This window comes from Equus przewalskii, chromosome 1 (genome assembly GCF_037783145.1).
Source record: "Equus przewalskii isolate Varuska chromosome 1, EquPr2, whole genome shotgun sequence".
In the NCBI taxonomy this organism is placed as follows: Eukaryota; Metazoa; Chordata; class Mammalia; order Perissodactyla; family Equidae; genus Equus; species Equus przewalskii.
In genome coordinates, this window is record NC_091831.1 from 152,885,871 (window position 1) to 152,901,932 (window position 16,062).

Here is a 16,062-nt window from a genome sequence, read left to right on the forward strand (position 1 = left end):
AATAAATAAAAATATGTTAATGGTTTATAATCTAAGGACACAATCTATACTTACATGTTAAAGGGAGGGGGAAACTTCTCAGTCTATTGCAAATACAGAATTTTTGTGAGAAAACAGAAGAATGCTTATTTTTTTCAGTGCAATGCTTTTATTGTTATATTGGCCTTTTCAGTATATTAAAAGTCGGATGAGGAATTGAAGTCTTTGGAAGCAATAAAGTAGTCGTGGACGGAATAGAAAAAAAGTCTTAATAAGAATTAATGATTAAAGCAGTTCCCCCAAAATGTAGGTCAGTCTCAAATATTAAAAATTAGCTACTTTTTAGTAATACTAACAGTAATAAACAATAATTTTAATATTTAATAATATCTATTAATTATAAATGGCTACTATAATCATAGAAAATGTTTAAGTTGTTCTGTTATTTGAGTGATAGCATTTTCACAATGAATGTTAGGAGTACTTTGGGTGCCACATTAGATCAAGAATTCTATCTTTATTGAGCAAATATCATCTAATATGATGCTTTGCAGCCACGTATTTTGACAGTCTCTGTTGATCCTTTTATGTGTGTGTGTGTAAGTTCATGGATTGTTGATACAATTGAAACATATAAAAATTTTCTTCTCAAAGTGGCTCTTTTTTCGAATAGTTTACTAAAGGCAAAGGATTAAAGGCACTTTAAAAATAAGATTCTCCACTGTTAAAAGTAATTCCTCTGGATTAGGTCCAAAGATAGTTCAAGTTCATCTTGAAATAAGATAGGAACTGGTATCTGCTTATACTTTTGCGCATTCTTTAACTGTGACATAATATGTAAACAAAGAATTTTCCATCTTCTTTGTAACTGAATAAAGTTCAGAAGAGAATTATGGAATCCAGTAACCTATTTTTATTTTGTTTATAATTTAGGCTGTGGTGCGCATGTGGGAAAATATTATACTGTATCTTATCTCATATAATATTTAACTACTTCTTTTTGTTGATTCAATTTGATATCTATCATTTGGTTATTTATTTGCCTAAATAAGTGAATATCGAATGAAAGAATATAAAATCCTTTGAGAATCTAGCATTTTTTAAACTTCCTTTTAAGCCTCTCCTGAATTATGCTTCCTAAAAGAATGAGGAATAGTAATTGAGTCTCCTGAGAACTTTCAAACATACAGCTTTCACTTAACTGGAGATTTTCTTTCCTTATTCAGGTCAAATATTTATGTATATTTCAAATCTCTGGTTTAGACTTTTGACCCAACCCTAGTTATGAGCTAAGATTCAGTTCCATTGCATATAATGGGGCTTTCAACTTGGAACAAATATTTTTCTAAAGATAGAGAACATTTTTAAATGGATTTAGGATTGGCAATTTACATTTCCTCTTTGAACTTTATGTATGTACTTCCAATCATTTTTCTTTCCAGGCTGGCTTCCCTTTATCATCAGTGGTAATCATAAACTTCTAAAAGAGAAAGCTATCTAATAATAAAACATAGACTTGATGTTTCAAACTTATCTTAATTGATTACTTCAGGTTTAATTACAAGTTGTTTAACCTGCCTTAAACACAGCTGTTATTAAACTTGAAAAGTAATGAATGCCTTATCCGGAAAAAACCTAGGTTAAACAGTTTAGCCCCTTTAATGTTGAGGGACCTCCTATATGCAAAGCTTTCTGCCTCTCATTCTTTTCTCTTAGTAAAATTGTATTTTCTACATGAGAAACAAACGTTGTTAGAGATTGTTTTAAATGTCACATTTCCTAATTTTAGAAATAGAGTACATGGGCATTGCTTTAGCATATTTTTACAGTTTTCCTACTACGCTAGATTATAAGCTTGATGAGAGGCAGATCGTTTCTCTCTTATTGACTGCTGACATCATAGTACATGTAACATCATGGAACCTAGCATTTAGTAGGCACACAATAAATATTTGTTGAATTAAGTTGAAATGAATTAGCCAACTCTTTAAATTTGTCAGAGGATGAATGATTGATTTAAAAGCCATCTTTTAAAGTAGTCTAGGCTGTACCCATTCATTGCTACCATAGATAATAGTTATTGGAACATGAGGAGGTATCTATAGAAAATGAGGCAGCAATGTAACTAGAAAGACATCATGCACTTTTGTGTAGTGGGCATAGAAATAGCATCATCATTTTTAGTTTGTATTCACGTGTAAATATAAGTTAGGAAGATCATTGACAGAAAAAAGTGAACACATTGGAGGTAATTCACTGGGAAGTACTGAATTGTAAAGTCAAAATCCTTCTGTATTGCTTAATGGAGATTTTTAAATTAAATAATATTGCATATTTAAGAACTTTACCTGATAATGATTCATATGAAAACAACATTCAATTAATTACCAAATATATTTTAAAAATCAAAGCACATACAGATTAGGTGTGGGTTTTGCTTTGGCCATGTATTATATTATTTGCTAAGATAGCCTACATTTTGCTGTATTTCATCAAATTTTGATGTCAACACTGACAAGATAGTTGAGATATCAAGGAATTACTATTTTTTTACATGTTGTCATTATATTGTGGTTATATATATATATGTTTTCGAGGAGTTCTCTACCTTCACTTACTGAAATATATACAGATGAAATGCTATGATATCTGAGATTTCCTTCAACTTAATCACTGTGAGGATAAGGAGAAGTGGGTGAAAGTATAGATGAGAAAGATTAGGCTTGAGCTGATAAATGGTAAAGCCAAGTAGCAGGAATACTACACTGAGTCGTGTTCTCATTTGACTGTATATGAAGGAAGGAAATCAGGTAACTCATGAATTACTAAAACTCCATTCAACATTAATTGAGAAAAACAGATCTGATGGGCATGAATTAATCATCTTTGACTCTTCCAAAATTTGTTGGTTAGTTTCAAAGGAAAAAATTCAATATTTTTTCTCAGGTTTATATTATGAAAACCCATATAATGTGAACACTATGTTTTGATATGAAAACCCAATTTGAAAAGCCACTTTGAAACCACTTTGAAAAACTGGGAGAAAAAATGTACTTTATTTTCTATTGTGATATACAAATTTACCTTCAAGGTATATTTTGTGCGTATCTACCTATTTTAAACCAAACTTTATTAGGAATTCAATAGTCTGTTAGGATTAGTTGATGAAAGTTGTTCTTTAAGGTAACCTTAGATAGTATTCATCTTTGAAAAAATGATGTTTTTTTAGAGCTGAAATTACAGAATCTCAAATAAATATTCTTCTCTATTCCACTTTTAAATTCAAAATTAGAGGACTTTGAAGAATTAAAAATGGACATCTACTGCCTATTTGGTGCCATTTACAGTAATGTAGATCCATTGTATCTATATGCAGTGACAAATTTAACCCAGACTGAACATAAATTTAGTTTCTTACAAGTATGCCCAGTGCTTTAAGTTTGTTCGTTTCTATTACTTTGTCCTACTTTAGACGATGGTATTAGTTTATGTATTAATTAATTTATTTAATCAAACTCATTTATTAATGGTGCTAATATATGACTTCCTAATGCTGGCCTGCCACTGCATGATCAGCCTTTTTTCCTATTGGAATTTTTAAATTTTTTAAGTGATGCTTTTTTACTTTGTCTCTTCTGCCTTTAATAGCTGTAAGATATTTTCCTCTTTTCTTTGAGCAATTCACAGCCTAACTCTATGCTGTTGTAGTGTGATGCTTTTGCTCCTTTGTACAATTGCAATACACCAAGTATTTGTGTGATTGTAGTAGGGCTTCTGTTATTCTACATTGGTCATTGACCACATTGTGTCACCAACATCACCTTGTTTGCCGTATTCAGATACTGCATTTTCCTATTAATGGATAAACTTGCTTTTCCTTTTAGTTTTATCTTGAGTAATGTAAATTGCACTTACCTATTCAATTTCCGCTCTTTTTTAGCTTCCTGATTCGTTTCTTATTCTGCTCACTAGTCTTTTTTCTTAGCATTTGGCAAGCTCAGACAAGTTGTTTATAAGTAACTGCTCATGTGAGGTGAACTGTACTGAGGATGACATCCTTGTTCTAATGGAGGAGGAAGACCAAAATGAAACTCTGCCTCCCATCTGGAAATCATTGACTCCCCTTCTACAAAAAAGTGAGTTTATATTTTAATCAGTTGAGTTCTGTTTTTCTCCTTCATTGCTTTGTAGTGTAATTGTATATGAATGCGCACATAATTACAGACTTGTCGGTATTACTTTTTACCTCCTAGTTTTTGCAGAATATTAACAATAATAATAATAATTGCTAATGTTACCGAGCAGTTATTATGAAGTGGCTTCATATGTATTATGTAATTTAATCCTAAACTATCAATTGCGGAATATATTTCTAAGTACTGTCACCGTCACCATTTTGCACAACTGGTAAGTTATAGAGTGGGAATTCAAACATAGGCATCTGACCCCAAGGCCTGAGCAATTTTAACCACTAAGATATATGGCCTTTTAAAAAGTACAATTAAGGCAATGTGTTTGTTCATGATGCCAAAACAACCAGTTGAAAAATGTGAAATTAATAGAAACCAGATCGTTCTTTATTGAGATAAAAAATAATAAAACTGATCAAATTACATTATTTTCCATTTAAATAACTGTAGTGCAGGCACAATGTGAAAATTAGTTACCATAAATACCTATTTAGGTGATAATTTCTTTTTCCTCTCTTTTAGCATCTTTGGCTCCTTCTCTTTTTCTTTATACTTCAAATTTATCCTTTTCCCTAGTTTAAACATCAATTTCTTCTGAAAGTACACACACATTCACACACCAAAAAAAATGTTAATGGGAAAGGAAATCGGATTGGTTATCTGGACACAAATTATTTTTATAAATTAGATTGTTTTCAGATTCTTTTAAAATTTAGGAATAGCAATGTATTTTAGAATGCAAAAACTTTAGATTTATGAAGAGTCTTACTACTCTCCAGCCTGTGAGCTGATTCAAACTAACGTAGTGATAGCTTTGTAGGTGACCTGGCATCTGAGGCACAGGTTTTTGGTGCCCTTGTCACATGCTGTCGTCCCAACTCTGATCCCGGCTACAGAAGTGCCAAACGGTTCTGGGCACACTGACAATTTTTTTCCATAAGCTTGGGCTGTGCATGTCTCCATTCTTCCCCCTCAGGGCTTTCTCTGAAGCTGGGGGAGGTTACTCAGCCCTTGTGCCAGGAAAGCCTGGAAGAGTGAGGGAGTTACTGCCACCTGCAGCAACCCTTAACTAATGGGAGACAGGATATTCTGAATAAATGCACCAGCCTGACATCCTTCAGATGAGCAATTCTGAGGCACATTCTACAGAGTTCCTCAGAGAATCCCCAGTAGAATTGATCCTTGGTTGCCCAAATCGTTAACCAACTCAGTAGCATGATTGGCTTTTCCTTCCCGTCTCACTCCCTAAGCCTCCTCGCTCTACTTCCTGGGGTTTACCTTCCAAGGAAACCACCTACGTCCAAGTTCTTATTTTAGACTCTCTGTTGAGACAACCTAAACTAAGGCAGGAATTTAGAATTGAATTTTCAGATAACTTACTGAACCCAGTGTTCTTTTGAATCCTGCATTTTAATTTCAAATTTTCAATGGTACTCTTTAGAAATCTTTTTAGCCCTATGTACTCGTTACATAGTAGCATGATTTATCTCTTTCAAGGAGATGAGATGTTTACAAATACCTGAAATGTACATTTCAGTGCTCCAAATCTATATTTAAAAGTAAAACCTTTTGAAATCATTTGAAAAACATTTGTTACTTTGTGCTTACCCCCTCTAACTATGCACAGTTCAGTTGTTAAAACCCAATGATAAGAGAAGGAATGTTTTCTTTAACTTGACATTTTATTTTCAGGATATTATTTTTCCCAGGAATTCTATTTTACAGGGCTACATTAGGAAAGTGTTGATTTGATATCTGTCATATGTTCCACTTACTGTTTTCTTCTTCTTTGCTTTTTTTTTTTTTTTTTTTTGAGTTTCTCTTTCAGGTCAAAAATCATCGTGTTCAGGAAAATCTCCAAGTGGTTACCAGTGGATCAGCGGCATCACAGCCCCCTTCTCTCATTCAGTGAAGAAAGTGTTATAAGGGCAGCTGCTCAAGCCTTTTCTTCTCTCCAAGGTGCTAATTTAGTTAGTACTCAGTGAGCAAGGAAACGGATTTTAAAATTCAGGAAAGGAATTAACAGTTTTATTTATTTTTTTTTATTCTAAGCCTCCTCAAACCTGAATCTATGAATATCTGGTATTAAATGACCTTCAGTGATAAGAATCAACTGATAGTATGCATTTATTTGAAAATTCATCAAGATCAAGGTAGTAGGGAGAAAAAGTAAAACCTGTGGATTTGAATTATCTCTGAAATGTATTCTAAAACTTTATGCAAATAACCGTGGCTCTTTTCTGTAGTCAGGTCTCCTAGATGCACGGATGTATGTATGCTGGCTGTGTTGTCAGCTTCCTAAAGTGCTTTTGTTAACACCATAATTTTAAATTAAGTTTTTCAGAAAGCTGTTCCTGCTGTACATTTTGGCATCTAAGATTAGGTCAGTGGCCATAAATCTCATTTATGTACTTAATGCAAAGGAGATACTGCTGTCTTGGGAATCATGTGAACCAGATCCCTTACTTTGCTCCTCTCACGAGATATTGACATATAAAACAAAATGCTCCCATTTTGGTTTGCATCTTTCTTCATTTAAAACTTTAAGTAAAGAATGTTTATGCAGGGTTCTTTTTCATTCATAAAAATGGAAATCACCCTTAGTGTCTGCATGAGTAGGCCTGTATTCTTGTTCACGAATTCACATGATAGATTGCCCCATAAAATCTTTACGTTTGGCTTGTGCAGCTGAGTTCATGCCTGAATACAGAATGATAAAGAAGCTTTAGCATTTTGTGGAAAGAAAAGAAATCATGCCTTCTAGATGGCCCTTAAGCTAGCTTTTAACTGCCTGGAAATCAGCTAGAAATGTATAATCAAATTTGCCATTAAAGGCACAGTGTTTAGCGTAAATCTTTGGGGCATAATCTGTAAATTAATGCAAAGGGATTCTTTAACATTTATTTGGTTTTCATTACATTTGCATGGAAGTCGGCCAATCTAAACATATTTATTCATTTATTTATTTATTATTTTTTTACCTTTCTATCCATCAGAAGTTAAAATAGAAATGATGGATTGTGTCACTGGCTAGTCCAGCAGTCTATTTCTTTCAACACATTACTGTGTATTTACTGTTTTAGCTATATTGTTTTCAATTTCTGGCAAAATAGTCAGTTTTTGATCCTGGGTAGAAAATGTCAGTGCTCACATTTCCTGTGGGGTTTTGGCCTTTTTGTGAAAAGGTAGGGGAGAGCTCAATGAATTATGATGCTGTCATCTGAAGAAACCACAGTGTCTTTCTCTGCCAGATTTTCGCAAGAACAGAGCTGATCATCTGCTCACGTAAGCCTTTCCTTGAGCCCTCCCAGCAGCTCAGTCAGGCTCCTGCCTGTTCTCTCTCACGCTGTGAGAACGGAGCCGGCAGAAGTCCTTTTAACCTTCCCTTTCCAAGGTTAATCGATTTAATAACCCCCAAAGAAGATGAATTTTACCAGAGGAACTTAGAAATCTAAATTTAGGAATTTAGAATTTCACAACCCAGCTTAAGTAATATTAAAATTAAGACTGAGTTGCCTCTTAAACAGTTTACTGAGAATACATATGTCTCTTATTAATTTCTTGAAAGCTGACACTCCTCCCATCCTTCACAACTCTATTTCACTATATTTTATAAAATAATAAATATTACCAGATGATAGCATTGGTGTGTTATGATCTTAGAAATCAATGCATTCTGAATGTAAATAATAGCTGATATACATTGTAATCATCTGATACTATAGTTTGCCATGCTTTAGTGCTCCTCAATAACCATTAATTTATACTTTCTAGTATCTTTCACTGACCCCTAAGGAGGGATCTTTGCCTGAACTAATGGCATTGTATTCCTACCTATTCGAAACAATTCATAGAAAAAAGTCTCAATATTAAGGATGTGGTCTGTGAGGATTTTTCAGTTTAATTTTTTTAGCAATCATTTTGTAGCACTAGTTTCAAATGCTTTTTTAGGATTTAACTTTGATTTATTTTTCTTGATAAATAAATTTAAGTCTTTGTTTCCTCTTATGACTTTTTTCTTTTATCACCTTTTCTTCTTTTGGCCAGCCGCAGCCTAGAATTCCTTCTTTCCATGACATTCATTCAGCAAACATCATTTTAGTACCTATTCTGTGCCAAGTACTGTGCTAGATGGTAGGTTTACTAAAGAGAATGAAATAGCCTTATTTTCTGCACTCACAGGATTTAAAGTCTAGTGGGGATAATACCCATAATTATGCAAAATATATGTGAGAGACAGAGAGAGGAATGCACTTAACCTCATATCTATTTTTGGATTCTGTGTGTCTAGGGAAGTACCAGGTAAAGACAGGAGAAAGAAGAAGGAAAATGCTCCCTGTCTGAGGCAACAAATAGCATTTTGAGGCCTAGAAGCAAGGGAGACTATAATGCCACAGGGGGCCAGAAAATAGTGGCATAAAAAGAAGGCAGAAAATTATTAACGTTAAGTCAACCTACAAGTATGTATTGAGTGTGGATTGTTTGTGGTACTATGTTATGCCATTGAGATACAAAAACAACTAAGGAATAGGTGCTGCCCTCAATGAGCTTACAATCTACTGGCAACAGTATATTCAATTTGCATTAAAGGATTAAGATGGAATTTTTTTGCAGGAAAACTAAGCTTTGTAGACTGTTCAAGGAATTGCACTTTTATTCCATGATGACTCTCCCAGCCACCTGACCTACCTTAGCTACATACAAGGCAGCTACTTGCAAACTGTCCCAGATGTGTTTCTACCAAGATATGACATCCTCTACCTTTTCACAACGAGGAAATAAGGAGCTCATTATCATTTTTCGCACATACATTTCCCTAACTTTATCCCAGTGCATGGAGGTTTTGATGGTTCATGTTACAGTGAAGATGCGTGAACTAACCAGAGCAGTATCTTAGGAGAGTTTAAATCAACAAGGTACAGTCATAGCATCACACTTTTGTAGCTGGGAAGGCCTGTAAGAATCATTTGGTCAGGAGTCAGGCAGATAACTAAGGACTGAAGTGGTCCGGGTGTCAGATGGTCAGTTTTGATGTTTACTGTGGCAAAGCGGAGAGTTAAACCAGAGAGCTCAATCTAAAGTTATTCAAAATACTCTATTCACCAAACAAAACATGGATTTAAGATCACTGAATCAACTCACCTGTCTCATTTCATAGATGAGGAAACTGAGGCCTGAAGAAGTTAGAGATCAAAGTCTCACAGCAAGTTAGCAGCAGAGATGGAACGACAGACCACGTCTCCTGACTTTCAGGTCAATGACTCTCCACGCTGTTTAAAAAACCCTCTCCGGAGAGTTTAATCAGGTCTTTTTGGGTAGTAAGATTATATTTGATTTCAGAAAGTCAATTTTAGAATGCTTTCACAAGTGCTGGTTATGACTGCAAAGTAAGAACTAAAATGTATAATGCTTCAAAGACTTACAGCATCTTGAATTATAGTACAAAGCAAATGTGTAACCAATATAAGTTCCAAAAGACAGGAGTGAATGATCAAGACAGCTTCCTTATATGAAATTTAAGACATTTTATAGGGCCTTTGCACTTGCAATTTAGCCTGCCAGGAACGTTCCTCTCCCAGATATTGGCATGGCTCACTTCTTCAAGCCCATGGGGGCATGTCACCTTCTCAGAGAGACCTGCCTTGGCCATTCTATCCATGAATGCCACACACCCACTCTAATACTTCCTCTACTGTTTCTTGTCTAAACTGTCTCATTAACTCTCATCTCTATCTAACATGGGATATATTTTACCTCTTTCAGTTTGTTTATTCTCTGTGTTCTTCAGCTAGAATGTAGGTCCTTGGTAGGGTGGGGTGGAGTGGGGAGGGAGTGGTAAAGATTTGGACACTCTGAAGGTACTCAAAATTATTGAATACTACATAAAACACAGACGTTTCTTCACTTATAAGATCATCTTGCAAATTTTAAAAGCAATTAAAAGTCAAACATGATTTGGAAATTATGTATGTAATTTAGTATTTCCATATATATAATTTTCAAAGGCCAGTTGGCTTCAACAGGTAATCATATTTTGTATTTGATAAAAAGAAATCAATTTTTATAGTGCCTGTTTTCAAGAATAAGGATAAAATGTTTAAGCTATTAAATAGCTGAATTACATGCCTAAAACATAATGTTTTATCACATTTTTATGCATAGATATGAAAAAATTCAGTGGTACACAATAAAAAGGTAAAGATGAGGGGTAGTGGAAGTTTACACATGTTCAATCTTAGATGATACTGACAGTTCTCTAAAGTAGTAGTGTCAAATTCCACTTCCACAAGCAGTATATTATTTTTGCTCCACATCTTGCCAACACTTGATATTTTTGGTCTTTTCAGTTTTGTCTATTCTGGTGGATATATTGTGGTGTCTCGTTGTTTTAATTTGCATTTCTCTAGTTACTAATGAGATTGAATCCCTTTTTATGTGTTTACTGGCCATTTTGATCTTCTCTTTTATGAAATGCCTGTTTAAATGTCATGTCTATTTTTGTATTTGGGCTATCTGTTCTTTTTATTGATTTGTAAGAGTTCTTTATGTATTCTATATATGTGACCTTTGTCAAATATGTCTATTGCAGATATCTTTTTCCCATTCTGTAGCTTGCCTTTTCACTCTCTTAATGGTATCTTTTGAACAGAATTTGTTAATTAGTGTAGTGGAATTTTTCACTTTTTCCTTTATATTTAATGCTTTCAATGTCCTATTTAAGAGACCATTTCCAAGCCCAAGGCCATGAAGAAATGTTATGTTATCTTCTAGAAGATTTATTGTTTCCCTTTCACATTTAGATCTACAATCCCCCGAGAACTGATTTTTGTGTATGGAGTGAGGTGCGGTTCAGATTTTGTTTTCCATAAGGATATACAATTGAACCATCACCACTGCTTGAAAGGACAATTCTTTCTCCAGTGCTCTGTAGCATTATCTTTCTCATAAATTAAGTATTTATATAACTGTGTCCCTGTTTCCAAATTCTTTATTATGTTCTGTTGGTTGATTTGTCTTTCTTTGTTCTAGTACCACACTCTCTGAGTTATAGTAGATTTTAAGTGTATTTTGATATTCAGTGGAATGAATCCTCCAACTTTGTTTTTCAAAATTATTCGGCTCTTCTTAGCCCTATGCATTTCTATGAAAATGGTAGAATCAGTGTGTCATTTTCAACCAAAAATAGTACTAGAATTTAGATCAGGAGTACATTAAATATGTAAACTAATTAGGGAAGAATTGAGATTTCTGCAATACTGAGACATGAACAAGGTATATACCTCATATTAAAGGTTTTTAAAATTGTTTCTTTATCGAATTGCTTTATTTAACATGTAAAGCACATAGCAAGACATTTGTAAACCAAAGATTAGAGGCAGTAGTAAACTGGGAAGGACAGGCTCTGTCTGTGTGGCCAGTTATTTAATTACAGGTAGTAGAACAATTCTATCAGCACCTTGTTCTCATAGCAGCCTAATCTGCCACCTAACCCAGGCCAAAGGCACAAGTATGTGAATCTGACTCTAACGGGGAGATTCTTAGAGGGGGATTTGGTGCCAGAGATGTTGGCTGAGGTGACCTCACAGGAGAAGGAGCGATTGCATCCAAAAGACAAGTGGCCTGCATGAACTGGCCTGGGGACATGGCTAGAGCTCCTATAATCAGAGCCTGTACTCAGAACCAGGAAAGAAAACATTGTCACCGAGACTGTGGACATATATTGCAGCTAGCAATAACCAGAAATCTAGAAGCTTATCCATAAACATAAACTGATAACCAAGAATCACCAAAATTAGAGGAAAACCAACACTGGCTCAGAAGATAGACATCACATTCAACACACAAAAATAATTTAAGCTTTTGGGAATATGAGTTAATGTAAGAAGCAGAAAAAAACTAATTATTATCATCAGTATCTGATGAATTAGGGAAGATATAGCTAACTTAATAAAAAGGGCTGCTAGAATAGTGAATCAATTACAAGATAAAATAAAATAAGATCTTAGTGTTGAGGTGAATAGAAGAAAGAACAGGTCTAAACATCAGCTTAGGGAGCTAGAAGGTTAAGCCGAGGAATTTTTACACAACCCAGTGCAAAATCACAAAGAGATAGAAAAGTATAGGAGTTTGTTGTATTTGGTGCCCTTATTTCTCTTTGGGGCTTTACAGGTTCCTCAGCTTCATGTGATTGTGTGTATATGTTCAGTCCTTGCTAGAGAGGACATAGGAAATGTTTGAAGTTGTAAAGGGAACTGCTAGACAGCAGTGAGATGAACAGAAGTAACAAAATTAGAAGTCACAGTGAGAGGAAGGAGCGATTTGTATTTAACTAATGTGTGCACTTATCTTTATTATATTCTTCATCCTACTTCTGTTAGGTTTAAGGAAAATTAGAGATTTATCTTTCCCTCCAATTCCCCTTATTCCTACAGTTAGCAATTGCTATTTATAGATCTTTCGGAAGATAAAATAACTTTTTACAATACACATACCTCTACCGATTTAGCATTGTCAGACATTCTCTATTGTCTCCTCACTATGAAGAGTGAGGGATTAGCTAAATTTCATTTAATATTTATTATATGCCAGACACTGTATTAACTCATTTATCCTCACAACCACCCTATGAGTTAGATACTATTGTCATCCCCATTTTACAGATGATGAAACTGGGGTACCTAGAAGTTAACTAGGCCAAGTTTACACAGGTAGTCAGTTGGTGGGATACACATAAGCACACTGGCTCTTAGGCTTCTGCTTTTAACCTCTATCCTATATGATCTCTTCATAGGTCAGTGATACACCTGTGTTATAAGTCTGTCACTGAAGGATTAAGTAAAAATTTAGGTATTTTTCTCAAGCTCCTTAGCTATGAAATTTTAAGAGAGAAATTTAAGTGTAGAAATTTGTCATATGTTATAAAATAAACTACTTCCAATGGAATTCTAATAGCAATGGTTTCTCAGTGCTGAACCAAAGCAAATACTTACTGGATGGATTCTGGTGCTGCATTTCGATTTTCATTAGTGACGGTGAAAATAATTTCTCAGTGTTGTTAAAGCAATTCGATAGTAGAATAACTTTAGATCATTAATCCTTACTTATAAATAAATTCAAATTGTTTGGGTAAACGATACATAAAAATGAAATAACACCACTTACAGTGAACAATAGGCTTTTGTTAAAATGTCTAAATATGGCAGTGACTAAAGAGGTCAGTTGGCACCGGCACTGTTTTGGAAAGCTACTGACTTTAAGAACAAAGCGATGCTGACAAAGTCACCTCCACTGTTCAGATTTGGAAGTTTGATGGCAGCCCATGTTCACTCTGTAAACAAAAATATCCCAAGAAAAAAAGGAAACAAAGTGTTTTCTCCCTCCTTCCCCATTGGCACATTTTCTTGGCTGTTGTCCCACAAATATGTTCATTGAAACAAAACCAAAAAATGTTTAAAGCCAGATATAAAACCAAGATTCTCTGTAAGGAAGCTGATTTAAAGGCATCTATTGGGAAATGACATGTCTAAACATGTTATACCTTGATAACATCATCCTTAAATAGAATGGTTTTAAATGCCGTATTCAGAACTTGACCTGAACGTTTTTAAAAGTTTTTTTATTCAGGTCATAATAGTTTATAACTTTGTGAAATTTCAGTTGTACACTATTGTTTGTCAGTATAAACGTGCCCTTTGACTCCTTGTGCCCACCCTCCAATCCCCTTCCCCTCTGGTAACCACTAAACTGTTCTCTTTGTCCGTGTGTTAGTTTATCTTCCACATGTGAGTAAAATCACGCTAGGTTTGTCTTTCTCTGGCTTATTTCTCTTAACATAATACCCTCAAGGTCCATCCATTTTGTTGCGAATGGGATGATTTTGTCTTTTTTATGGCTGAGTAGTATTCCATTGTGTGTATATATATATATATATATGTGCAACATCTTCTTTATCAAATCATCAGTCAATGGGTACTTGGGTTGCTTCCACATCTTGGGTATAGTGAATGGTGCTGCAATGAACATAGGGGTCCATAAGTTTCTTTGAATTGTTGATCTCAAGTTCTTTGGATAAATACCCAGTAATGGGATAGCGGGGTTCTATGATATTTCTATTTTCAATTTTTTGAGAAATCTCCATACTGTTTTCTATAGTGGCTGCACCAGTTTGCATTCTCACCAGCAATGAATGAGGGTTCCCTTTTCTCCACATCCTCTCTAACATTTGTTAATTTTTGTTTTGGTAATTATAGCCATCCTAACCGGTGTAAGGTGGTATCTCATTGTAGTGTTGGTTTGCATTTTCCTAATGATTACAAACGTTGAACATCTTTTCATGTGCCTGTTGGCCATCTGTAGATCTTCTTTGGAAAAATGTCTGTTCATATCCTCTGCCCCTTTTTTGATAGGGTTGTTTATTTTTTTGTTGTTGAATTGTGTGTCTTTATATATTTTGGAGATTAACCCCTTGTCAGACATATGATTTGCAAATACTTTCTCCAAGTTTGTGGGTTGTCTTTTCCTTTTGTTCCTGGTGTCCTTTGCCTTACAGAAGCTCGTTAGTCTGATGAAGTCCCACTTGTTTATTTTTTCTTTTGTTTCCGTTGCCTGAATAGACACAGTATTCAGTAAGATCCTTCTAAAACGGATGTCAAAGCATGCACTGCTTATATTTTCTTCTAGGAGTTTCATGGTTTTAGGTCTTACCTTCAAGTCTTTGATCCATTTTGAGTTAATTTTTGTGTATGGTGAAAGATAATGGTCTACTTTCATTCTTTTGCATGTGGCTGTCTGGTTTTCCCAACACCATTTATTGAAGAGACTTTCCTTTCTCCATTATATGTTCTTAGCTCCTTTGTTGAAGATTAGCTGTCCATATATGTGTGGTTTTATTTTTGGGCTTTCAATTCTGTTCCATTGATCTGTGTGTCTTTTTTTGCACCAGTACCATGCTGTTTTGATTACTATGGCTTTGTAGTATATTTTGAAGTCAGGGATTGTGATGCCTCCAGCTTTCTTCTTTTTTCTCAGGATTGCTTTAGCTATTTGGCATCTTTTGTTGCCCAATATGAATTTTACGATTCTTTATTCTGTTTCCATGAAGAATGTCATTGGGGTTCTGATTGGGATTGCATTGAATCTGTAGATTGCTTTAGGTAGTATGAACATTTTAAATATATTTACAAAACCATGTGAATGGAATATTTTTCCATTTCTTTATGTCATCATCAATTTCTTTCAATAATGTCTTAAAGTCTTCATTGTGCTTCTTTATTTAACCAATGCTTTACTTCTTTATTTCACCTCCTTGGTTAAATTTATTCCTAGATATTTTATTATTTTGTTGTGATTGTAAATGTGATTGTATCCTTGTGTTCTCTTTCTGTTAGTTCGTTATGAGAGTATAGAAGTGCAACTGATTTTTTTTAAGTTGATTTTGTATCCTGTAACTTCTCTCTAGTTGTTGATTATTTCTAATAGTTTTCCAATGGATTCTTTAGGGTTTTCTGTATATAAAATCATGTCATCTGCAAACAATGAAAGTTTTACTTCTTCATTGCCTATTTGGATTGCTTTTATTTCTTTTTCTTGCCTAATTGCTCTGGCCAAAACCTCCAATACTATGTTGAATAAGAGTGGTGAGAGTGGGCACCTGTATCTTGTTCCTGTTCTCAGAGGCATGGTGTTCAGTTTTTCCCTGTTGAGTGTGATGGTAACTGTGGGTTTGTCATATATGGCCTTTATTATGTTGAGGTACTTTACATCTCTACCCATTTTATTGAGAGTTTTTATCATAAATGGATGTTGGAGCTTGTCAAATGCTTTCTCTGCATCTATTGAGATGATCATGTGGCTTTTATTCCTCATTTTGATTGATTTGCAGATGTTGAACCAT